Consider the following 26,953-nt stretch of genomic DNA (forward strand, 5'->3'; position numbering starts at 1 on the left):
CATCCTCTTTACCTAACCTCTCTGGGCCTGTGGCGTTTAGCTTGATTATCATTTAATTAAAAACTAATATCTACTTATAAGTGAATACATACCATATCTTTTTTTCTGAGTCTAGGTTACTTCACTCAGGATGAATTTTTCTAGATCTAATTGCCTGAAATGTGGAGTTGCTAAAAATCTTTTCCCATTCTATAGGCTGCCACTTCTATAGGCCTACACTGACTGTGTCTTGTGCCTTTTAAAAGGTTTTCAGTTTCATAAGATCCTAATTATTAATTGTTGATCTTAGTGCCTCTGCTACTTGTGTTCAATTCAGGAATTGTCACCTGTGCCAATTCATTTAAGATATTCTTCTATAAGGTTGATGGCTTTCTGTTGAGGTATTTGATCCACTGGGACAAGAATTTTGTGCAGGGTGATGAATTTGTATCTATTTTCATTCTTCTTCAAGCCTAGTAAGAATAGAAATAGAAGAAGAAGAAACCTAGCTTAAAGGCCCAAAGAATATTTTCAACAAAGTCATAGAAGGAAATTTTCCTATTACAAAAAAGAGATGCCTATAAAGGTACAAGAAGGATACATAACTTCAAATAGTTTGGAGCAGAAAAGAAATCCCATCACCACATAATAATAAAAATACTAATCCTACAGAATAAAGAAAGAATATTAAAAGGTGCAAAGGAAAAAGACCAAGTAATGTATAAAGACAGACCTATTAGAATTATACCTGACTTCTTAATGGAGACAAAAGGCAGAAGGGCTTTGGTAGATGTGTTGCAGACACTGAGAGACGACAGATAATAAAAATACTAATCATACAGAATAAAGAAAGATTATTAAAAGGTACAAAGGAAAAAGAGCAAGTAACATATAAAAGGAGACATACTAAAATTACACCTGAGTTCTCAATGGAGAATAAAAAGCTGAAGGGTTTTGGCAGATGTGTTGCAGACTCTGAGAGACTACAGATGCCAGCCCAGGTTAATAAACCCAGAGAAAATAAGATATTCATGATAAAGTCAAATTTAAACAGTGTATGTTTATAAATCCAGGCTACAGAAAGTACTGGAAGGAAAAATTTAAACCAAGCAGGTTAACTACAAACATGAAACCTTGGGAGATAAATAATTTCACACCAGCAAAACGAAAGCAATTGCCCACACACTACTAACACCACCAAATTAACAGGACTTAATTATCATTAGTCATTAATATCTCTCAATATCAATTGTCCCAACTCCCAAATAAAGAGACAAATTAACAGAATGGGAATGAAAATAGGATCCATCCTCCTGCATAAAAGAAACACACCTCAATGTCATGACTAGGCATTACCTCATGGTTAAATTATAGAGATATTCTAAGCAAATTGACCTAAGAAGCAAGTTGGTGTAGACATGTTAATTTCTAATAAAATAGACTTTAAAACAAAATTAATCAAAAGACATGTGGATGAATACTATATATTAAATAAAAAAAATCCATCAGGATGACATTTCAATTCTTAACATCTATATCCCAAACACAAGGATGCCCACTTTTGTAGAAGAAACATCACCACAGCTTATTTCACATACCTATCCTCACACACTGATTGTGGATGAATTCAGTACCCCACTCTCACCAATGTACAATTTATCTAGAAAAACTAAAAGAAGAAATTCTGGAGATAATAGATGTTATAAACCAATAGACCTAACCAATATTATAGAAATTTCCACTTAAAGAAAGAATAAATACTTTCTTCTCAGCATCTCACTGAACACTCTCCAAAATTGACCACAACTTGAACACAAAGCAGGTCTCAACAGATAGAGTAAAAATGAAATAACTCTCTTCAGATTAGGAGCATTAAATAATGAAACAAGCATATAACAGCATTTGATAAGCTTCTTGTACATAGTAAGAGCTCAGTAAATGACAATTGATATTCTTATTAATGTTTCTTACTAAAATTAGACCTAAATAAAGCCTGAAGTCATAAATGATATAATATATCAAACAAACATGATACATTACAGTTTATCCCTGACAGATACATACAATTAAATTGATTTTTAAAAATAATTTATATATAGTTCATTCTAAGTTGTACATGGAACTACATCTGGCTTTTACCCTTTACCTCCGATATTCAAAATAGTTACATGAAACAAAAATTTATTCCAGGTGAGTGACTGATAATACATACAATTACACATTTGTATGAAAATTCATATGATGCATGAAATCCTAATTTAGACAATCTTGCCATTGGGCATTATGTTAGTAAAATTGAAACATGGAAATTGATTACTCTTTTCTTATAAAAGAAATGAAATTATGTAAACAATTTTATCAGAGCTCAAAAGCCAGACTAGTAAAACTAAGAAAATACCCAAACTAAGATATGCTATTTTCTTTTTCATATCCCCTTTTTATTCATTGTTATATGTACATATATTATAACATGTATTTATGTATATAAATAAATTTTATTAGACTGTATATCTTTATTTATATATATGTTTTCAGAGATCAACATTTTGTATTGCATAAACAATGTGTGTGCTATTTCCTGGGTAGACATTTTCCCCAACTCTCAACATTCCTTATTGGCCTACTGTTCTTTGTGTAGAGTTGAGGCATTGTGAGCTTCCCCACTTCCATCTTACAATTTTTATTGGCGTTTTCCTTCTTTGCCTCATGTTTAGGCTGCTATGTTGGTAAGACTTTATGGGTGAACTTTGTATGGATACCTTGATGGTAATGAAAAGACCTCTACTTGCACTTAAGACTTGCTCAACATGAAGGAAATCACGCCTGTTATTGGAAACTACTCAGAACTAGTGAAGCCATGGATCTTGGATAAGAAACTACACCTGCCACTAAAAGTATAATCCCTAACTACATCCTAAAAGAAGCTATTTTCAAAATGTAAGAAAAGTTTGTATTATATTTATCTACTATTTATTACTTTCTATATAGTAAGTATGAGTCTTTATCATAAAACAATAACAATCAAATTACTAATTACTATGCTTGAAAATAAAAAACATTAACTGATATTATTTATTTCTTAATCCAGTATTCAAGAAATATTCACAATGTATACTTAAATATATATTAAAGGAAGATAAATTTCACTGAAAAATCACAGCAAACAGTGCTGTCTGAAAACTATATTGGGCATGGCTCATCGGTCAATCAACTTTGCATTGTTGTGACAAAATACTAGAGGACAACAACTTTAAAAAAGAAAAGACTGATTTGTGCTCCTAGACTCAGATATTTCCACTCATGCTGTCATTGCTTGACTCTTTTGCTTCCTTTACTCAGGTGAAGCCAAGGTTTCAATGAGGAGCAGAAGGAGGGAGAACATGAGCAAGGAAGTCAGGACCACGAGGGATGCACCCACCCACTGAGACAGTGGGGCTGATCTATTGGGAGCTCACCAAGGCCAGCTGGACTGTGACTGAAAAAGCATGGGATAAAACCGGACTCTCTGAACATGGTGAACAATGAGGGCTGATGAGAAGCCAAGGACAATGGCATGGGGTTTTGATCCTACTTAATGTGCTGGCTTTGTGGGAGCCTAGCCAGTCTGGATGTTCACCTTCCTAGACCTGGATGCAGGGGGGAGGACCTTGGACTTTCCACAGGGCAGGGAACCCTGACTGCTCTTCGGACTGGAGAGGGAGGGGGAGAGGAGTGGGAGGAGGGGGAGGGAAATGGGAGGCTGGGAGGAGGCAGAAATTTCTTTTTAATAAAAAAGAAAAAAGAAAAAAAGAAAAGAAAACTATGAATGAGAAGTACTCTTCTGCTCATAGTGGCCAACACACACACACACATACAGACACACACATAGCGCGCGCGCGCACACACACACACACACACACACACACACACACTCGGGGGGTAACAGGAAGAATCTCTAAACAAGACAGACCTTTTAGATTTATGCTCTCAATGAGATGTCTCCACCAACTAGGCTGTGTCTCCTAGGAGTCTGTGATGCTATAAACTTATAAGTAACTGAATTCATTATTAAGATTTGTGTTCTAATGAAACATTCTTTTCCAAAAGGCCCATCAACTGGCAATAAAATTTTTAGTTCATTATCATCTACTGTACATATAATATCTAAACCATGATTAAGTGTTGCGATCTTCAAAACAAAAATACCCCATGTAACTCTGAAAAATGTGAAGAAAAGGATTTTATAACTTATAAAAATATACAGACAAAATGTCAAATGTTCTGAAAAATAAACAAGAAAGCAAAGAATCATGAAAAGTTCTCATTTGAGATCACACACAAATACATGCACATATATATTTACTTTAACATGTGCATAAATAATATGTATATTGATGAAGATGAGATATCATTGTTACTAGGTGAAAAATTTACAACTCCTCTATTAAATATGTTTTAACAATAAAAGAAGCTAAAAATCAGAACAAAATGAGGATACCAAAAAACAGAATTATTTAAAGAAAAGAACCAAACACAAATTCTCCAAATGAAATGTTCACTAACAGAAAATTTAAATTTGCATGTTGTCAAAAATTAGATGTGAACAGATAAAAGAATCATGAGATTTGAATAGGAAAAATGGAAGATAATATGTCTAGAAAGCAGAAAAAATGAGATATGAAGACAAATGAACATAGCTCAAATATGTGTATGATATTCAAATGGCCCAGTGGAGCACTATTATAATCCAGAAGAACAGATGATAAGGCAGGGAACTTATATGAAGAAACGATAACCAAACTCTGGTGCACACAATTCCATAAAACCTTAACTACTAGAATTAAAGACACCAAATTAACACCAACCTAACAATAGAAGTGACTTTAATACCTCACTTTTCTCCAAAAGACAGCTTGTCTATACACTAATTGCAGAAAAACAGCAGCATTTACCAACATCATACATCAAGTGGCCCTAACAGATATCCAGAGTATATTTCACCCTAACAACAAAAATGCATTCTACCCAGCAGCATATGGATGCTGAACTAAAAAGAACAATATAAAACAACAAAATTTATATTAACAAATGTAGAAACAATGGAAACAACGCATGCATCCTATATTATCAAAATGAAATAAAACTTAAAATCAAACAAATATCTCATAAGTACAAACACTCATAGAGACTGAATATCTCAATGCTGAATTATGAATGGGCCACAAAAGCAATCCAAAAAGAAATAAAAAAATTCTTGAAAATAGGCAATAATTAAAATAAAACAGAAAAACAAAACCCTATATGAAACATTAAAAGCAGTCCTGTCAGGGAAATTTATTGCTAAGTTCCTTCATTAAAAAATAAGAAAGCACAAATAAATGATGTAATGCTTAGAATATAAAAAAATAATAAACCAAATCCAAGTCTAGTGGCAAAATGTCACAAAATGTAGGCCAAAGATTAATGAAATAGAAACAGCAACAACAAAATGTACAAATTAATAATTAATCTAAGAGCTGCTTTTTAGGTAAGACAAACAAGAGACAACCTTGTCTCAATTAAACACAGGAAGAAAGAGATTGTCTAAATTAACTATCAGAGATAAGCAATAAAACATTACAATAGACAGCAAATAAATTCATATCGTTATAAGAGAATACTGTAAAAGCTGTACACAATTAATTTGACAAATCTAAAAGAAGGGTATTAAATTTTAGATTCATCAAAACAACAAAATTTAAGACATGGACAGATCAGCAATCTAAATAGATCCATAACATATACAGAGGATAAAACAGCTATTAAAATGCCTTCTAATAAAAAAAAAAGCTCTGGCCCAGATGGTTTCAAAAGAGACATCCACAAAACTTTTAAAGAAGGTCTACAGTCAATCTTTCTTAATTTGTACTAAATAAATAAATAACAGAATAAGTAGATGAAACAGAAGGATCAAACCAAACTTCTTCAGAGGTAGTTTTATTTCTAATAATCAAATTGGTAAAGACATAAACAACATAAGAAAGAAATCAATGACCAAAATCTCTGATAAACATAAATTCATAAATTTCCAAAAAAATACTTGCAAATTGAATGCATACATGCATCAGAAGATTATCTATCATAATCTTGAGTTGATACCATTCCAGAGAAATGGTTCAACATACATATGTCAATAAGTTTAATAAATTATATAAGTTATCTTAAAGACAAATCCATATCAATGGATGTATAAAAGGTTTGACAAAATCCAATATACATCCATTATAAAAGTCATAAAGAAAGTTGGTCTGGAGAATGTATCTTAATGTATAAAAACATATGAGATACTGCAATCAATATCATCTTAAATAGAGAAAACCTCAAAACGATCTCGTTGAAATAAAAAATGAGACAAGGCTCTCCTCTAGCTCCACTTATTTTCAATATACTATTTGAAGCACTAGCTGTAGTAATAATACAAGAGAAGCAAATGAAATTGATACAGATACAAAAAGAACACATTAAATTATCCTTATTTACAGATGATGGAATATTATTCATGAGAGATTCCACAAATCCTCCAAAGAATTTCTAGACATTATCAATGGGTTTAGCAGCATAACAGAATACAAATTAAACTTCAAACATCAGGACTTCCATATGACAACAGAAGTACTGATAAAGAGACACCCCACACTCACATTCACAAGCCTCAAGAATATCTTAAAATCAATCTAACTAAGAAGGTAAAAGGCCTTTTTAACAAAAATTTTACAACTCTCAAAGATTGAGGAAGTCAGTAGAAAATAAAAGATCTCGCATGATTATGGGATAGTAAAATTTATACTGTGAAAAATTATAACCATACTAAAAATAATTTACTGATTAAATGAAGTCTTAATGACATATCTATAAAATTATTCCCATAAGTATGAGAAAACATCCAAATATTTCTGTAGAACCAGAAAAGATTCTGGGGAGCCAAAGCAATCCCGAGCCAAAAAACAATGTTGGAAGTATTTGTTCCAGATCTCAAGATATATTACAGATCTATAACGACAAAAATGTTGTGACATTGGGAAAAAACATACATGTAGACAAATGAAAGAAAATAGTAAATTATAACATGAGAAAATATAAGCATAGGGATTTGATATTTGACAAATATATACACTGGAGGAAAGACAGCATCTTCAACAAATGATGATGAGAAAACTGAATATTCTCACATAGAAGACCTATATTATCCTACATAAAAACAACTACAAATGCATCAAAGACTTTAGAGTGAAACCTAAAACAGTGAAACAGCTAGAAGGAAATATTGGTAGTATCTTACTTGATATAGGTATAAGAGAGGCTTCTTAATAGAAATTCATTTACTCAGGAATTAAGGCTCACAATTAACAAATTGCACATCATAAAACTAGAAAGGTTATATTTGGCAAAGAAAACCATCAACCAAATTAAAAAGGAAGGCCATAGACTGAGATAGAATATTTGTCAGTTGTACATCTGAAGGAGAATTATTATCCAGAAAATATAAATAAATAAAAAAAGTAAAAAAAATGACTAAAGTGAAAAATGGGCTATGGTTTTGAGAATAATTATTAAAAGAAGAAATTAAAAGGGCTATGAATTTTGCCCTTTGTTCGCGAGCTAACCAAGCAGCGCGGAGTTTCGATCTGGGCACCCAGTGAAACATCATTGTGGTGAGTGAGTGCTGCGGCAGCTGGGAACTTACCTCAGCCCGCCCACACTTCCTGGCCATCCTACAGGGGCTATACTGCCCATACCTCCTCTCTCTTCCTATTCCATCCAGCTTGCATCCAGATCCCCCCCACCCCCTGTCTCCCTCCCTCCCTCGCTTCTTTGGTGGCATAGCGCCTCCCTGCTCAGCCTCCTAGGGCGCTGGGACCGAACCCGAACCGGGAGGACAAAGGGGTGGCCTGTAGCTCCTTTGTTCCCATAGCCTGCCCGCACCGAGCAGGGTGGACCCTTTGTTCGCGAGCTAACCAAGCAGCGAGGAGTTTCGATCTGGGCCCCAAGTGAAACATCATTGTGGAGAAACATCTCTGGGGAGTGACATCACTGGGAAGGTACATCAGTGGGCAAGAAGACCTGATCCTGTAAAAGAAGATCTAAAGGGGAGTATTGGGAGGAAGAGATGGGCAGACGCCAATGCAGGAATTCTCCCAACAATCTGAAAAACAACACGAAACCACCAGGAGCCAGTGACCTCACAACAGGACGACATGAACACCTTAATCAAGAAGAAGTAGAAAAAACTGACTTCATGAAAGTGATTGACACCCTTAAACAGCATATAAAAAACGCCCTTATAGAAATGGATGAGAAGTATAACAGAAAGTTCAAGGAATTGAGTAAATCAGTGAATGATACCCTAGGAAACCAAGGAAAAACAATCAAGCAGATAATGGAAACAGTTCATGACTTGAAAACTGAAATGGAGGCAAAGAAGAAAACACAAACAGAGGGCCGGCTGGACATGGAAAATCTAGGTAAACAAATAGAGACTACAGAATCAAGCATAACCAGCAGAATAGAAGAGATAGAAGAAAGTGATGGAGGAAGGTCATTGGCTAATAAAGGCACTGCCCTGGCCCATTTTATTGGTTAGAGGATAGGTGGGAGGAGTAAACAGAACAAAATGCTGGGAGGAAGAGGAAGTGAGCTAAGAGACTCGACCGCTCTCCTCTTGGGAGAAGACGCCTGAGAGAGACGCCATGCTCCTGGCTCCTGGGCAGACGCATGCTATGAATCTCCGACCCAGGATGGACATAGGCTAGAATCTTCTTGGTAAGTGCACCTTGGGGTGCCATACACAGATGATTAGAAATGGGCTAAATTAATATGTGAGAATTAGCCTAGAAGAGAATGGGCCAAGCAGTGTTTAAATGAATACAGTTTGTGTGTTGTTATTTCAAGCATAAGCTAGCCAAGCAGGCGGCCGGGGTGCTGGGGACGCAGCCCCGCCTCCCCTATTACTACAAGAAAGGATCTCAGATTCTGAGGATAACATAGAGAAAATAAACGCTCTGATCAAAGAAAACAGCAAGTCCAACAAACTCTCATCACAAAACATTCAGGAAATATGGGACACAATAAAAAGATCAAACCTAAGGATAATTGGAGTAGAAGAAGGAGAAGAAGTGCAGCTCAATGGTCCAGAAAATATACTTAATAAAATTATAGAAGAAAACTTTCCCAACCTGAAGACAGATGTACCTATGAAGGTTCAAGAAGCATACAGAACACCAAATAGGCTGGATCAAAAGAAAACATCCCCTCGCCATATAATAATCAAAACACAAAATATACAGAATAAAGGAAGAATATTAAGAGCCACAAAGGAAAAAGGCCAAGTTACTTATAAAGGTAAACCTATCAGACTTACACCTGACTTCTCTATGGAAACCATGAAAGCCAGAAGGTCCTGGATAGATGTACTCCAAAAACTAAGAGACCACGGATGCAAGCCCAGACTACTATATCCAGCCAAACTTCCATTCACTATAAATGGAGAAAACAAAATGTTCCAGGATAAAAAAAAATTTAAACAATACGTAGCCACAAATCCAGCCTTACAGAAAATAATAGAAGGAAAATCACTAACCAAGCAGTCCAACAATGACCACAATAACTCAGACATCTAGAGACCCTTCACCAGCGCAAATCAAAGAAGGAAAACACACAAACCCTACTACTAAAAAAGTGACCGGAGTTAACAACCACTGGTCATTAATATCACTTAATATCAATGGGCTCAACTCACCTATAAAAAGGCACAGGCTAAGAGATTGGATAAGAAAACAGGATCCAACATTCTGCTGTCTACAAGAAACACACCTCACCCACAAAGACAGGCACCTACTTAGAGTAAAGGGCTGGGAAAAGGCTTATCAAGCAAATGGACCTAAGAAACAAGCAGGTGTGGCCATACTAATTTCTAACAAAGTTGACTTCAAACTTAAATCAATCAGAAGAGATGGAGAGGGACATTTTATACTCATAACAGGAACAATTCATCAGGAAGAAGTCTCAATCCTGAATATCTATGCCCCTAATATAAAAGCACCCACGTATGTAAAAGAAACATTACTAAAACTCAAGGCAGCCATCAAACCACACACACTAATAGTAGGAGACTTCAACACTCCTCTCTCACCAATGGACAGGTCAATCAGACAGAAACCTAACAGAGAAACTAGAGAATTAATGGAGGTAATGAAGCAAATGGACTTAACAGACATCTATAGATTATTCCACCCAAAGAGGAAAGAATATACCTTCTTCTCTGCAGCTCATGGAACCTTCTCGAAAATTGACCACATACTCGGTAACAAAGCTAACTTACACAGTTACAAGAAAATATTAGTAACCATCTGTGTCTTATCAGATAACCATGGATTAAAGTTAGAATTCAACAACAATGCTACCCCCAGAAAGCCTACAAACTCATGGAAACTGAACAGTCAACTACTGAACCATACCTGGATTAAGGAAGAAATAAAGAAAGAAATTAAAGTCTTCCTTGAATTCAATGAAAATAAAGAAACAACATACTCGAACTTATGGGACACTATGAAAGCAGTCCTGAGAGGAATGTTCATAGCACTAAGTGCCCACCTAAAGAAAACAGAGCAAGCACATATTGGAGACTTAACAGCCCACTTGAAAGCTGTAGAAAAAAAAGAAGCAGACTCACCTAGGAGGAGTAGAAGACTGGAAATAATCAAACTGAGGGCTGAAATCAACAAAATAGAAACACAGAAAACAATCCAAAGAATCAATGAAACAAAAAGCTGGTTCCTGAAGAAAATCAACAAGATTGATAAACCTCTATCCAAACTAATCAAACGACAGAGAGAGAACACGCAAATTAATAAGATCAGAAATGAAAAGGGGGACATAACCACAGACACAGAGGAAATTCAGAGAGTCATTAGATCTTACTACAAAAACCTGTATGCCACAAAACTGGAAAATGTAAAAGAAATGGACACGTTTTTAGATAAATACCATATACCAAAGTTATACCAGGACCAGGTGAACAATCTAAACAGACCTGTCAGTCGCGAAGAATTAGAAGCTGTTATCAAAAACCTCCCTACCAAAAAAAGCCAAGGACCAGATGGTTTCAATGCAGAATTCTACCAGAACTTCCAAGAAGACCTAATACCTATACTCCTTAATGTATCCCACAATATAGAAACAGAAGGGTCATTACCAAATTCCTTTTCTGAAGCCACAATTACTCTGATACCAAAACCACTCAAAGACTCAACCAGGAAAGAGAACTACAGGCCAATCTCACTCATGAATATCGACGCAAAAATCCTCAACAAAATACTGGCAAATCGAATCCAAGAACACATTAGAAAAATTATCCATTATGATCAAGTAGGCTTCATTCCTGAGATGCAGGGCTGGTTCAACATATGCAAATCTATCAATGTAATCCAGCATATAAATAAACTGAAAGAAAAAACCATATGATCATTTCATTACATGCTGAAAAAGCATTTGACAAAATTCAACATCCATTTATGTTAAAAGTCTTGGAGAGATTAGGGATACAAAGGTCATACCTAAATATAATAAAAGCTATATACAGCAAGCCGACAGCTAACATCAAATTAAACGGATAGAAACTCAAAGCCATCCCACTTAACTCAGGAACACGACAAGGCTGTCCACTCTTGCCATACCTCTTCAATATAGTGCTTGAAGTTCTAGCAATAGCAATAAGACAACATAATGGGATCAAGGGGATTCGAATCGGAAAGGAAGAAGTTAAACTTTCGTTATTTGCAAATGATATGATAGTGTACATAAGCGACCCCCAAAACTCCAGCAAAGAACTTTTACAGCTGATAAACAGCTTTAGTAACGTGGCAGGATACAAGATCAACTCCAAAAAATCAGTCGCCCTCTTATAAACAAAGGATATGGAAGCAGAGAGGGAAATCAGAGAAGCTTCACCATTCACGATAGCCACAAATAGCATAAAATATCTTGGGGGTAAATCTAACCAAGGAAGTGAAAGATCTATTTGACAAGAACTTTAAGGCATTGAAGAAAGAAACTGAGGAGTATACCAGAAAATGGAAGGACCTCCCTTGCTCTTGGATTGGGAGGATCAACATAGTAAAAATGGCAATTCTACCAAAGGCAATTTATAGATTCAATGCAATCCCCATCAAGGTCCCATCAAAATTCTTCACAGATCTTGAGAGGACAATAATCAACTTTATATGGAAAAACAAAAAACCCAGGATAGCCAAAACAATCCTATACAATAACGGATCTTCTGGAGGCATTACCATCCCTGACTTCAAACTCTATTACAGAGCTACAGTGATGAAAACAGTGTGGTACTGGCATAAAAACAGAGAAGTCGACCAATGGAATCATATAGAAGACCCAGATTTTTTCCCACAAACCTATGAACACCTCATTTTCGATAAACGAGCTAAAAGTATACAATGGAAGAAAGAAAGCATCTTCAACAAATGGTTCTGGCACAACTGGATGTCACACTGTAGAAGAATGAAAATAGACCCATATCTATCACCGTGCACAAAACTCAAGTCCAAATGGATTAAAGACCTCAATATCAGCCTGAACACACTGAACCTGATAGACGAGAAAGTGGGAAATACCCTACAAGACATGGGCACAGGAGTTCGCTTCCTATGTATAACGCCAGAAGCACAGACATTAAGGGCAACATTGAATAAATGGGACCTACTTAAACAGAGAAGCTTCAGTAAAGCAAAGGACATTGTCACTAAGACACAAAGGCAACCTACTGACTGGGAGAAGATCTTCACCAACCCCGCAACAGACAAAGGTCTGATCTCCAAAATATATAGAGAACTCAAGAAACTAGACTTTAAAATGCTAATTAACCCAATTAAAAAATGGGGCACTGAACTGAACAGAGAATTCTCAACAGAAGAAGTTCAAATGGCCAAAAGACACTTAAGGTCGTGCTCAACTTCCTTAGCAATCAGGGAAATGCAAATCAAAACAACTTTGAGATATCATCTTACACCTGTGAGAATGGCTAAAGTCAAAAACACCAAGGATAACCTTTGCTGGAGAGGCTGTGGAGGAAGGGGTACCCTCATCCATTGCTGGTGGGAATGCAATCTTGTGCAACCACTGTGGAAGTCAGTGTTTCGGTTTCTCAGGAAATTTGGGATCAACTTACCCCTGGACCCAGCAATACCCCTCCTGGGAATATACCCAAGAGATGCTCTATCATATGACAAAAGCATTTGTTCAACTATGTTCATAGCAGTATTATTTGTAATAGCCAGAACCTGGAAACAACCTAGATGCCCTTCAATGGAAGAATAGATGAAGAAACTATGGAATATATACACGCTAGAGTACTACGCTGCGGTAAAAAACAATGACTTCTCGAATTTTGCATGCAAAAGGATGGAAATAGAAAACACTATCCTGAGTGAGGTGTCCCCGACCCAAAAAGATGAATATGGGATGTACTCACTCATAATTGGTTTCTAGCCATAAATAAGGACCACGGAGTCTACAAGTCTATAAGGAAAAATAGGTTGTCATAATGTAAAAACTATATATACACAATCTCAATGTAAACATAATTAAAATAACCTAGAGAACATACACAAATAAAATGAAATGAAGTAAAAATATGACAGCTACAAAAAATAAATGAGGGAATAGAGAAATTGAGTTTTTAAAAGCCTACAATAATACAAAAGCCAAATGCAAAGGTAATTAGATTTATTCAATAAATAAATAATAGAAGAGAAGGACAAAGAAAATATGACCCAAATACATATTGAACATAATATGAACTACTTACCTTAGATACTAAGGGCTACTGGGGGTTAAGGAAGAGGTCATTCTACTAAAATAGAAAACAAAGCAAGTTCATGTGTATCTTGTAATATGAGATAAAATAAATCTAAATAATAAAACATCACAAGGTTAAATAAGAAATACTATTAGCAAAAGGATTGATTCAATAGAAAACATAACAATTATAAATACAAATGCACACAGCAAGGCTCCAGAGTATATGGAAAAAGGCATGGATATGGAGAGAGAATATTATTTAATAGTATTTCAATGTTTCAATAGACGATACTTTTCATCCCAGTTTTATTGAAGTATGATAGGAAAAGATGAATTTATGATTATAATTAATAATACAAAGGGATGTTTTGATATAAGTATATCTGAATGGTAGGTTATAATTCAAATAACTGCTTCACTGTATATAGTTATTGGAGTGAGATCTATCCTTAATGAAGTGCATAATTATTAATTGTAACAGTCATGCTGTACCTTATATTTTTGGGGCATGTTCATCTCATTATTGAAATTCTATGTCACCATTTGTCCACCCATACCTTCTTTTAAAAAGCATTCTACTTTTTACACCGTTTGTCTTGTTTGGATTCCACATGACATTACTGAGTATTTACACTTTATCTCTGGCTCATTTCACATAAAATAACATCTTTCAGGAATATCCTTATTTTCACAAATGCAAGGTTTCCTTTTTGTTTAATTGGCATTAGTACTGCATTGAGTCAATGACGTTTGAAGATTTATGTTAAATGTTTATTAATCAGTAGTCCACCAATGAATACTCAGGCCACTTCCATACTTTGTTTTTTTTTGAGGTTTGAAAACTATGAATATATATATATATATATATATATATATATATATATATATCCTTAAATATTGATTTAATTTTCTTTGGATATATAACCAAAGGCCAGCTGTGCACTTCAATGTTACAATTTCAGGACTAAAAATAAATAAGAAAGACAGTACACAGACACAGAATACAAAAGAAATTCTAATAAATTTGAAAAGTTTAAAATGTAAAAGTTCCTGCTTTCAACAAAATAAAATGAAAGTGGGAAACCAGACTCTCTGAATGTGGCTGACAATGGGGGCTGACTGAGAAGCCAATGATAATGCACTGGGATTTGATTCTAGTGCATGGACTGGCTTTTTGGGAGCCTAGTCTGTTTGGATGCTCACCTTCCTAGGCCTGGATGGAGGTGGGGAGGGCCTTGGACTTCCAAAGGGCAGGGTACCCTGCCCTCAATTTGGACTCAAGGGGGAGGGAAGAGTGAGTGGGGGAGCAGGAGGAAAATGGGAAGAGGGGAGGAGGTGGAAAAATATAATTATTTATAAAGCAATAAAAAATACAGAAAATAAAAAATGGCATTCCAATTAGAAGAGGCAAAATATATAAAGCCTATTCACAAATGAATCTAACCATCGGGCTAGTACAGTTTAAAGTACAGCGAATGAACTCTCAAAAATCAGACATCTTTGAACAATGGATAATATCCGTAAAAAATGCTTACAATCGTTCTATTTATAATAGTAACAAAATAATAAACTATTCAAATGTAAACCAATAAGATTAAACTGTACAATTTGAAAAGTTCAGAATAATGTAAACCAAGGATGTTGAAAAAACATAGATTGTTCAATTGATTAGAAATGCTATTAAGAAGCAGGGCGGTGGTTGCGCACGCCTTTAATCCCAGCACTCAGGTGGCAGAGACAGGTGGATCTCTGTGAGTTCAAGGCCAGCCTGGTCTACAGAACTAGTTCCAGGACAGGCTCCAAAGCCACAGAGAAACACTGTCTCAAAAAACAAAACAAAAAGAAAGAAATGCTATTAAGAGATTAATATTATCACAATGGCCTTTGGATTCAATGAAATAGTAATTTCGTGATCATAAAGAAAAGAAGAAAGCCATTTTAGAATTCATATGGAGACTAAAGGGACACTGACACACTAATTTTGAAGTAAAAACAACAAAGCACAAAGACATTCTGCTACTGACTTTAGAATTTACAAAAGCTCCAGTAATATTTTATTAAATATATGATTATGTGTTAGAAAAGCTAGCAAGCCAGAAAAAAACCAAACGATATCAAAATTTGAAAAATAAACTATAGTATCAATGTTTACAGGTGACGTGATCTCATATACAGAGAATACTAGAAAGTCTATGAAAAATATTAGAAGCAGCACCAGCAAAATATCTCAGTGAGTAAAAACATTTGCCATATCTTGATGACATGGCTTCAACCCCCTGATCCTTTAGTAGAATGAGATAACCAACTAGCAATATTTGTCTCTAACCTCCATACATACAATGGCACACACATATCTTAGAGATACTGAGTATTTCATCTAAGATCACCATCGTATTATTTCAAATAAATACCAAATATCAAATAAAGTGAATGTAGTGAACATAAAAATTTGTCTGTACTGTACAATGGTGTATAAAATGTATGAAATCATGTACATAAAACATGTATATCTTAATTTAACAGTACAATTCTCCTGAATAATACTAGGTATATACTGGAAACACATTGAGTTGTACTCTTTTAAAGTTGGAAAATCCTTTTTTTTAAATTTTGGTTATTAACTTATCAAAGTCATGGTTGCTTTGGTTTGAGATAAGTATGGAAATTTGATGAAGTAGGATATCATTGATAAAGTTTTCCTTTATCAAAAGAGTTTCAGGTTTATTTGGCAATGTTTTATGGCATTTAGCCCAGAAAAACTTTGAGAGTTAGAGTTAATCTTTTCAAAACACTCCACAGTTTGATCAACAAAAATTATGTACTACTTCAATTCTATCATTTTGACACTACTGGAATTTTTATCAACAGTGGTTCCCATCTTAAAACAATATTATCTTGGCTCATCCATAAACAGCAATTCTTCAATTTAAGTTTTATCATGAAACACATGCAATTAAGCTACACATTCAGACTCCACTTTTATTTAAAATGTCATTTTGATCACAATTGTGGTTATGATTTCACTTAAGCCTTAAATTCATAAATGTTCAACATTTCTTTGAAACATCTCTATAACAGTACTTAATATTCTGATTTTCTTTCATGAATTAGATCTTGAATTATGAATACTTTCCTGAAAATCTCCTGCTTACATTTGCTAGATTATTCAGAAGGGCCTATCTCTGTGCTAGGTACTGAATAATCCATTGTATTTTGTTTTAAATGACTTAAAAGATAAAATTACCACTTATTCATGGTTCTTTTGAAAAATGCTAAATCAGCAGACATGTGAACAATCTCATCATACATCTCAATCAGAGCTCTTGGTGACTAATTGTACTAACCCAACAGTAGTGTTTGAAAATGAATCTTTCTTATTTGAGCTATGGATCTTATTATTGAGACATAAATATAAGCTTGGTATATAATTTAGAGCCTAACAAATTTAGTTATTAACTTAGCATGATTAGCACAAAACAACAAAAAGGAGGCAATACAATCAGGATTCCAAGTCTTTTTATAGACAGGCAGGAAACGGAAGGAAGAGAATAATACATGCAAGAAAAGAAAGCACAAGCAAAGGGTTGCTATATTCTAGCTCAGGTGCATAGTTTTACTTAAATAACATAATGAGAATACTGTGAAAAGTTCAAACAAATTTTAGTATATGATACCATCATCTGGCTTATTAACAAATTCAGATTGTATACGCTGAATCCTCAGAGAACTCTGGTAAGTTTGGACAGTGCAATTCAAATGTTTATCCTGCCACTTCTCAAATTCCCTGATCTCTATAAAATAATTGTTTTGCCTTCATTTAATTTTTAGTTATATGTAAGAAGATAACAGGTACAGATTGAAGCACCCTGAAAAGTCCGTTAAATCATCAGCATCAATGGCTTTGTAGACCATGTAATCATCTAAATAAGATCCCAAAGCCTATTCAGCTTATACAGAAAAAAGTGCTCAAAATCCATTCAATGATCCTGTATTCAAATAGTTAATTTGCAGTATGCTCTGTTCAAGAAAAGGAAAACTGTCACCCTGTCATTTTAGAGTCTGACACTAAGCTTGTCAAAAGAGACAGCTGTTAAACTGAATTACTGTTGACATGCAGAGAAACGGTCCTTGCCAGATGTAAAAGACATCTGTGGCAATGAAGTGGTACAGAGTGGCTTTTCAAATGTGGTCACACTGGTATTTGAATAGCATGTCTATGGCATGAAAACATGGCCTTGACTCAGTATGTTTAAGGCAGTGAACTGAAACCAATGAAAAACACAAAGAAATTGTCTTCTCTGTTATATCCATAACTTATGCCTGGATATGAAAAAGTACAGTAACAAACCTTCACACAGGGTTTTGAAACATAGCAAGAAATAATTTGACTTTTGGGCTGTTTGAATATATAAAAATGTGATGTAAATTCACTAAGTAGATCATGCAGAGAACAAATGATGATGAAGATGATGATAATGATAATATAATAATAACCTTTTCTTGTAACTGTAAAGAGTTTTGCAATGATGATAAATGACATGAGATTGGTGACTACTTGGCTACTTAAATTGTTCTAACACTTCAGAATTCCAAATAATGGAAGAATTTAGACAAAAAAAGCAAATTCATAATACAATTGAGCTGCATTTATAACTGAACAACAGAGACAGGCTACAAGATTTCTAACTGCCTAATATGCAGCAAATATTATCATTATCTTAGGTGTTATCTAGGTAACATGAAATGCCCGAGAGTCACTTCTGTCTTAATGAAATCCTGATCAAGCATGCAGATAGACTCAAATATAGAAATATCTCCTCTGACAAAAACTATGCCAAAATCTGCAACAGAGGCAGAAAATCATTTTAATTTAGGTGACCAAGAGAGCATATAGGCAAAGTTGAAAGGTGTATGTAAAAAAAAGAATCTTGAAAATAATCATGTATCTATAAGATATTATTCAGTAAGAAGGGGGTACAATTTCTAAAAGTTATTTAAAATAATAATTTATACTTTAAATTATAAAAATCAGCAACATGACACTAATATTTTTAAATTAGTTTCATCACTATTTTTAATTGGTGAATAAAAACATATAATGCATACATTGTACAAATATTATATAAAGTTATTTGACATATATATCATGTTATTTAAAAGTTTTATATTGAGTAATTTTAAATTTTCAAGTTATTTTGAAATGCATAGATTATTATTAGCAAATATTATCATATTAGTCTTTTATAAACCTCTATTCAAGTTATTCTGCCTAAAATTTTAAATGGTATATGCTATTAACAATGATAGTCTTAACCATGTCTCCAATGCATTCTCAACACAACCACTGTCACTTTCAAGCTACACATTAGAAAATCTTGATTATTCATTCTCTACATAATCAGTAAAATAGGTAACCTGAAGCCAGTTATTATTCTTCTTGTTCTGACAAGCAAGGACAAAGCCTACTAATTGATAGTACCTAAGAACAGAATGTTTATTGAACTGGTTATGTAATATCTCAGTTAATGTCTTCTGTGCTGTAAAAAGCCATTTAGTATTAGTATATTTTGATAAAGAATCTGAAACTCAAATAGATGAAATGACTTACCTGTATGATATGGAATGAAAGTAATGGATTTCTTAAAAATTTTAAATCTAAAGTTTTTTTTCCTCTTTGACACAATTCCTTTTCCTCCTATGGATTAGAAGCTTCATGGTTATTCTTCATGAATAAAACAAATGCAAATCAGGAGAACTATTCTCACATGAAATAATATCTGTCTCCTCTAGTTCATTCCTGGTTCCTCCTAAGATGATACATATGAACAAAAAGTCCTAAAATTTCTGAAAGATTTATTGACTGTTTTGTTTGCACACTCAGCAGTTTATAAATGGTATAAGATTCATTTAAACTAGAAAGACCTAAAGAATAGTTCTGAAACAGTTACAAATTATGCCCATTTAATTGGCAATGTGTTGTGGGATCATGCTGTTGTACCCTGTAAAGATTTATCAATTGTATTGGTTTAATAAAATGCTGATTGGCCAGTAGTCAGACAGGAAGTATAGGCAGGGCAGCCAGACTAGGAGAATCCTTGGAAGAGGAAAGATTCAATCTGCAGTCACCAGCCAGATGTACAGGAAGCAAGATGAGAGTGCCTCACTGATAAAAGGTACCAAACAAGAAGACTAAACATAGACAAGAATTATGAGTTAATTTATGATGTAAGATCTAGCTAGGAATATGCCTGAGCCATTGGCTAAACTGTTGCAATTGGTACAGTTTTGTGTGATTACTGGGTCTGGGTGGCCAGGAAATGAATAAGCAGTTACATGGCTGCAGGACTGGGCAGAATAGAAACTTTTGTCCACTTAATGGTGCCCAAAAGTTTAGCAATAAATTGTACATAAAGCCTGAGAAAGCTTAAAAAAGGAGTCTAGACAGAAAAGAACAGAGTCAAGCATGGTTTCTTGGTAGGAGCATTGTTTCGGGTGGGCTCTATTTGCTGCTGGTAAGCAGAGACACATCTCCTTTAAGAGAGGCTTCCTGACTCAGCATTAGCTGCAAAACTGAGCAGCCTTCTTAAGAGGCCCTGCCATTGAACACTTAAATGGTATTTATGAGTTTCTGGTTGCCTATTTATTGGTGGTGGCATGGACCTAGAAACTTCACAGAGTTGTGGTAAAAAAAAGCATGACTCCTGCCAGTACTATTACCATGAAGCTAATCTCTTAGGAAGCCAAGGAGTGGGGCAGTTCCAGTTGCTGAAGCAATGGCCTTATTCCTAGTCATGTGCCTTAGCATACTAAAGATTCATGGGATCAGAAAAAGATATACAGTAAAGACAGATTCAGAGGACAAAAAAACTCTAAATGGTTTACAATGTGTTTAAAAATATACATATGCTTGGGAGAGAAAAGAAGGATAGAGAAATCCCTTTAAAAAATATAGTCAGGTGGGAGAATTGGGGAGAACTTGAGGGAATGGGATGGTTATTGGAGGAAGGATCGATATGGGAGCAGGGAAGAAAATATCTTAACTAAGGTAGCCATTTTAGGGTGGGCTAGAGTCTTGTCTCTAGAGGAGTTCCCAGGTGTCCAAGGGAATTTACCCAGCTAGGTCCATAGGCAGCAGAGGAGAGGGTGCCTGAACTGGCTTTCTCCCATATATCTTGCATATCGATGAATGGAGATAGAGACAGAGAACCACATTGGAGCACTGGACTGAGCTCCCAAAGCCCAGATGAAGAGTAGAAGGAGGGAAAACATGAGCAAAAAAGTCAGGACCACGAGGAATGCATCCATCCACGGAGACGGTGGGACTGATCTAATGGGAGCGCACCAAGGCCAGCTGGACTGGGTCTGAATAAGCATGTGATCAAACCGGACTCTCTGAATTTGGCTGACAATGAGTGTGGACTGAGAAGCCAATGATAATGACACTGGATTTTGATTCTACTGCATGTACTGGATTTTTGGGAGCCTAGTCTGTTTGGATGCTCACCTTCCTAGACCTGGAGGGAGGAGGGGGCTTGGACTTCCCACAAGGCAGGGCATCCTGACTTCTCATATGTCTGGAGAGCAAGGGAGAGGGGGAGTGTGGGGAGTGGGAGGGAAATGGGAGGAAAGGGAGGAGGTGGAAATTTTTTTTTTTTTTGGTTTTTTTTTTTTTCGAGACAGGGTTTCTCTGTGGTTTTGGAGCCTGTCCTGGAACTAGCTCTTGTAGACCAGGCTGGTCTCGAACTCACAGAGATCCGCCTGCCTCTGCCTCCCGAGTGCTGGGATTAAAGGCGTGCGCCACCACCGCCCGGCAGGAGGTGGAAATTTTAAATAAATAAATAAAAAGAAAAATTCTGAAATAAATATATTGCTGCAAAACTCAAAAAAATAATAGTCAGGTGTGATGGCATACACCTTTATTCCCAGGACTTGGGAGGCAGAGGCAGACAGATCTCTGTGCCTGTGCATGGTGGCATGTGCCTTTAATTCCAGTACTTGAGAGGCAGTGGTAAGTTGATCTCTTTGAGTTCAAGGACAACCTGGTCTACAAGTTTGTTCCAGGACAGCCAAAGTTACACAGAGAAACCTTGTCTCAAAAAGCAAATATTAATGATAAAAATAAAAGAAAGAGAGTGAAAAAATTTAAAGCCAAGGAAAGATGGAAAATATGCAAAGAATCTGGATACTGTATGTTATTGTGGTTGTCTTTGAATTGTTTAACTGCTGAGGAAGAAGCAACAACTGCTAAAAGACATTTGATTATAAATGGTGATAGATTAATCCAACATACAGATTTTGAAAATGCTTTGACTTCAAAATTTAAGTAAAAAGATATGTTACTTTGGAGAAGACATTTTGCCTATGTTTCCATAGGAATTGAGAGGTTGTGGGTTCATTCTTGGTTAAGCAAAATAAAGCTTGATTGATAAGGACCCCCTGAAAAATTTCTAATGGAGAAAGATGGTCCGAATGATCGAAGTTTTCAGAGCACTTCTGCTGCAGTTTCTTCTGGGTTCTGCATCCAGAACAGCTTCAAGACTATTGAATGAGATGTTTCAGCCTCAAAGAGTTCTCCAGTTAGCGCTTGATCATAATCCTAAATTTTCTTTGGGTCCCCATAAGATTATCAGTGCCCCCAATCAGCAGGAACTGTGCTAGAAAACTGTGCCCACATTCCCTCTGAAAAGATTTATGGATATTTGTCTTTGTCTGGAGTCTTGGTTATAAGTTGTTAGGAATAATGGTTAGGAAATCAGCTAAACAAAGGAGATTAGTTCAGAGTTCTTGTTTTGAAATGAAAAAAGGGGAAATGTGTTGTGGGATCTTGTACCCTGTAAAGATTTTTCACTTGTATTGGTTTAATACAATGCTGGTGTGTCAGTAGCCAGGCAGGAAGTAAAGGTAGGGCAGTCAGATTAGGAGAATTTTCAGAAGAGGAAAGGCTCAGTCTCCAGTCACCAGCCAGATGCACAGGAAGCAAGAAGAGAATGGCTCACTGATAAAAGGTACCTAGCCATGTAGCTAAAGATAGAGAAGAATTATAGGTTAATCTAAGATGTAAGAGCTAGCTAGGAATATTCCTGAGCCATGGACCAAACAGTGCTGTAATTTATATAGTTTTTGTGATTATTTGGGTCTGGGTGGCCAGGAAATGAAAAACAGACTCATGGCTGCAGGACTGGGCAGAAAAAAAAACTTCCCTTTACATAATGGCACTCAACATGGGGCTTGAACCCATGCCTGTGAGATTAAGAATCACATGTTCTACCAACTGAGCTAGTCAGGCACCAAATGAAGCACTATTAATAAAACTCACAGAGAAAAATTGGGGTTTAATCTGAATACCAGAAAAATAAAACAGCCAGCCATGGACTCTTACCTTGACTGCAGTCAGAAATGATGATTCTGCCTCCAGGAATCTCAGAATAAGACTGTGTTTGCAGAATGTCTCCTTCTGCTTTATAATACTCTATAGGACTGGGAGTAAAGGCATGTACCACTGAGATTAAAATCATGCATCACCTAGTTTCTATGACAACTACTGTGGCTACTGGAATTAACGGTGTATGTTATCACTGTCTGGTTTATAAGGCTGACCAGTGGGGCTGTTTTACTCTCTGATCTTTAGACATGCTTTATTTATTAAAATAGAAATGAAATGCCACTACATTAATGGATGAAATTTCAAATGTAAGAAATTATATATTTTTTATTATCCACTTTAAAAGAATCCTTAATTTTTTTGTCTTTCATAAATGTATTTGGACATACTGACATGATGGAAGACAAATTTTGGAAGACTGGCATAATGGATACATGTCATATTTTCAGGTTATAAGATAAACAGTGAAAAAGGAGTTTAAAATAAAAAATTAATTATTTGAGAGTGGAGTTAAGGAATACAACATTTCACAAATTCATACAAATATTACAATTCTATGTTTCAAAATTTTTTTAATATTATTCCAAAAACATCTCTGCCCTCATTAAGGAAGGACTCTCATCTTGCTCTGTACCAATCTCTTGGAAATATGCAACCTATTTTATTTCTCTATGATATAGTCTGTTTTAGAAACCTCATGAAGGGGAATAATAAATGCTCATTTGTTTCATTGTTCATCTATGCTATATCATGTACTAGAATTTCATTTCATAATCAATTTTATGAAACACCACGCTTTCTTTGTGCCTCTATAGTTGCATTCCAGTTTTAGCTGGTTCATCCTTTGGATGTTATAAAAAAATACATCTTTGAGCACTGCTTTTGAAAGATCTATTTGAGAGATTATTTTCAATATCTAAAATGTTTAGACCTAGAAAGTAAATTGGTGAGTCATATGCCAATTATACAGTTAGCCTTGGAAAACATTCAAATCTTTTTTTTCCATGTCAATTGCCATTTTTACATTCCTGTAAATAATTCCCATAAATAAAGCATTAATATTCTGTTTTAGTTAAGGTTTCCATAGTTGTCAAAAAAAAAAAACACTATGACCATGGCAACTCTTGTAAAGGAGAATCATTTAAGTGGGTAGCTTACATTTTCAGAGGGTTAGTTCATGATCATCATAGTGAGACATGGTGATATGGAGGCAGGTATGGTGCTGGAGATGGAACTGAGTGTCCTATATCTTGATCTGCAGGCAGTAGGGAGTGGTCTGAGACACTCGACATATCTTGAGCATACATGGAGACCATAAAGACTATCCCTACAGTGATACATTTCCTGCAATGAGGACATACCTACTCTAACAAAGCCACACCTCCAAATAGGCCACTCCCCAAGAGCTTATGGGGGGGTCAATTACATTCAAATTAAGAGATTCCAATATTTAAACATCATCACTAATATTTATTTTGTATTTTAAATTATAGCAATCTAATCAGTGTGAACTTTCTTTAGCTATGTTTATAGTTTACGTTTCTGTAACATGTAAATCTGAAAATAAACTCATGTGTTTGTCATTTATGTATTTTCTGTGGAAAGATATCTATCTGGTCATGCCTTTCACCCATTTCCAGCTGGTTTGTATTTTTTCTGTTCAATTGTAGTTAACAGTGTTTTCATTTGCTTGTTAATGACCTTTTCTGTTTAATTGTTTTTTATTATTTAATTGAAATTTTAGATACCAATCCCAGTTTCCACTTCCTCTCCTTCTTCCTTTCTGTCCATCTTTCCCCCAACCCACCCCCATCCATTCCTCAGAAAGGATAAGGCTTCCCATGGGGAGTTAACAAAGTCTAGCACATTCCTTTGAGACAAGACCAAGGATGTCCGGACTATATCTAGCAAGGGCTGGATTCTATCCAAAGAGAATGGGTTCCAAAAAGCCAGTTCAAGCAATAGAGTTAAATCCTGGCCCCACTGCCAGTGGCTCCTCAGATTGTCCCAGCCATATAACTTTCCCACATAATCAGAGGGCCTAGTTTGGTCCTATTCTGGTTCCACAACTGTCAGTCTGAAGTCAGTGATCTCCCATTAGCTCAGGTAAGCTGTTTTAGTGGGTATCCCCATCATAGTCTTAACTGCTTTGCTCATATTATTGCTCCTCCCTCTCTTTAACTGAATTTTGGGAGCTCATCCCAGTGCTTTAGTGTGGATCTCTGCATCTGCTTCCATCAGTTACTGGATAAAGAGTCAATGATAACAATTAAGGTAGTCAGTCATCAATCTGATCACAAGAGAAGGCCAGTTCAGGCACCTTATCTACTATTGCTTGGGGTCTTAGATGGGATCATGCTTATGGACTACTGAGAATTTCCCTAGTGCCAGGTTTCTTACTTTCCCCATAATGTCTCCCTCACTCAAGATATCTCTTTCCTCGCTCTCCATCTCTGCTCTTCCCCCATCTCTGTCATTCTGTTTCCTTATGTTCCCCTCCCACCTCTCCTTCTCCCCTCCTCCTCCCCTTTCACCCTTCATTCTTCCCCCACTCCTATGCTCCCAATTTTCTCAGGAGATATTGTCTATCCCCCTTCCCAAGGAGATCCATGTATGTTTCACTTAGGGTTCTCCTTGTTACTTAGCTTCTCTGGGGTTGTGGACTATAGGTTGGTTATCCTTTGCTTTATGTCTAAAATCTACTTATGAGTGAGTATAAACCATGTTAGTCTTTCTGGGTTTGAGTGACCTCACTCAGGATGTTTTTTTCTAATTCCATCCATACACATGCAGATTTCAAGAGGTCATTGATTTTTATTGCTGAGTAATACTCCAATGTGTAAATGTATCACATTTTTAGTCATTCTTTGGTTGAAGGGGATTTAGTTTTTTTTTTTTCATGTACTGCCTATTACAAATAACACTGCTACAAGCATAGTTGAGCAAATGTAGTTGTAATATAATTGAGCATCCTTTGGATATATGCCTAAGAGTGATATTGCTGGGTCTTGAGGTAGGTGCATTCCCAATTTTCTGAGAAACAACCATACTGATTTCCAAAGTGGTTATACAAGTTTGCACTCCCACCAGCAATGTAGGAGTGTTCCCTTTACTCTGCATCCTCACCAGCATAAGCTAATATTGGTGTTTTTGATCTTAGCCATTCTGACTGGTATAAGATGGTATCTCAGAGTCATTTTGATTTGCATTTCCCTGATAGCTAAGGAAGTTGAACAGTTCTTTAAGTGACTTTTGGCCATTTAAGATTTTTCCATTGAGAATTCTGTATTTAGTTCTGTACACCATTTTTAAAATTTGATTATTTGGTATTTTGATATCTATTTTCCTGAGTTCTTTATATATTTTGGAGATCAGTCCTCTGTGTGATTGTGGGGCTGGTGAAGATCTTTTCCCATTCAGTAGGCTGCTGTTTTCTCTTGTTGACTGTGTTCTTTGCCTTGCAGAAACTTCTCATTTTCAGGAAGTTCCATTTATTTATTGTTTCTCTCAGTGTCTGTGCTTTTGACATTATACTTAGAAAGTAGTCTCCTGTATCCATGTGTTCTCGGCTACTTCCCACTTTCTCTTCTATGAGGTTCAGTGTGGCTGGATTTATATTGAGGTGTTTGATTGATTTGAACTTGAGGTTTTTTTCCCCATGGGGAGAGATATGGGTCTATCTTCTACATTTTGACATCCAGTTATGCCAGCACCATTTGTCGAAGATGCTTTCTTTTAATTGTTGTATAGTTTTAGCTTTTT

The sequence above is a fragment of the Microtus oregoni genome, unplaced genomic scaffold, assembly GCF_018167655.1.
Source record: "Microtus oregoni isolate MIOR12 unplaced genomic scaffold, Mior012 000107F_000, whole genome shotgun sequence".
In the NCBI taxonomy this organism is placed as follows: Eukaryota; Metazoa; Chordata; class Mammalia; order Rodentia; family Cricetidae; genus Microtus; species Microtus oregoni.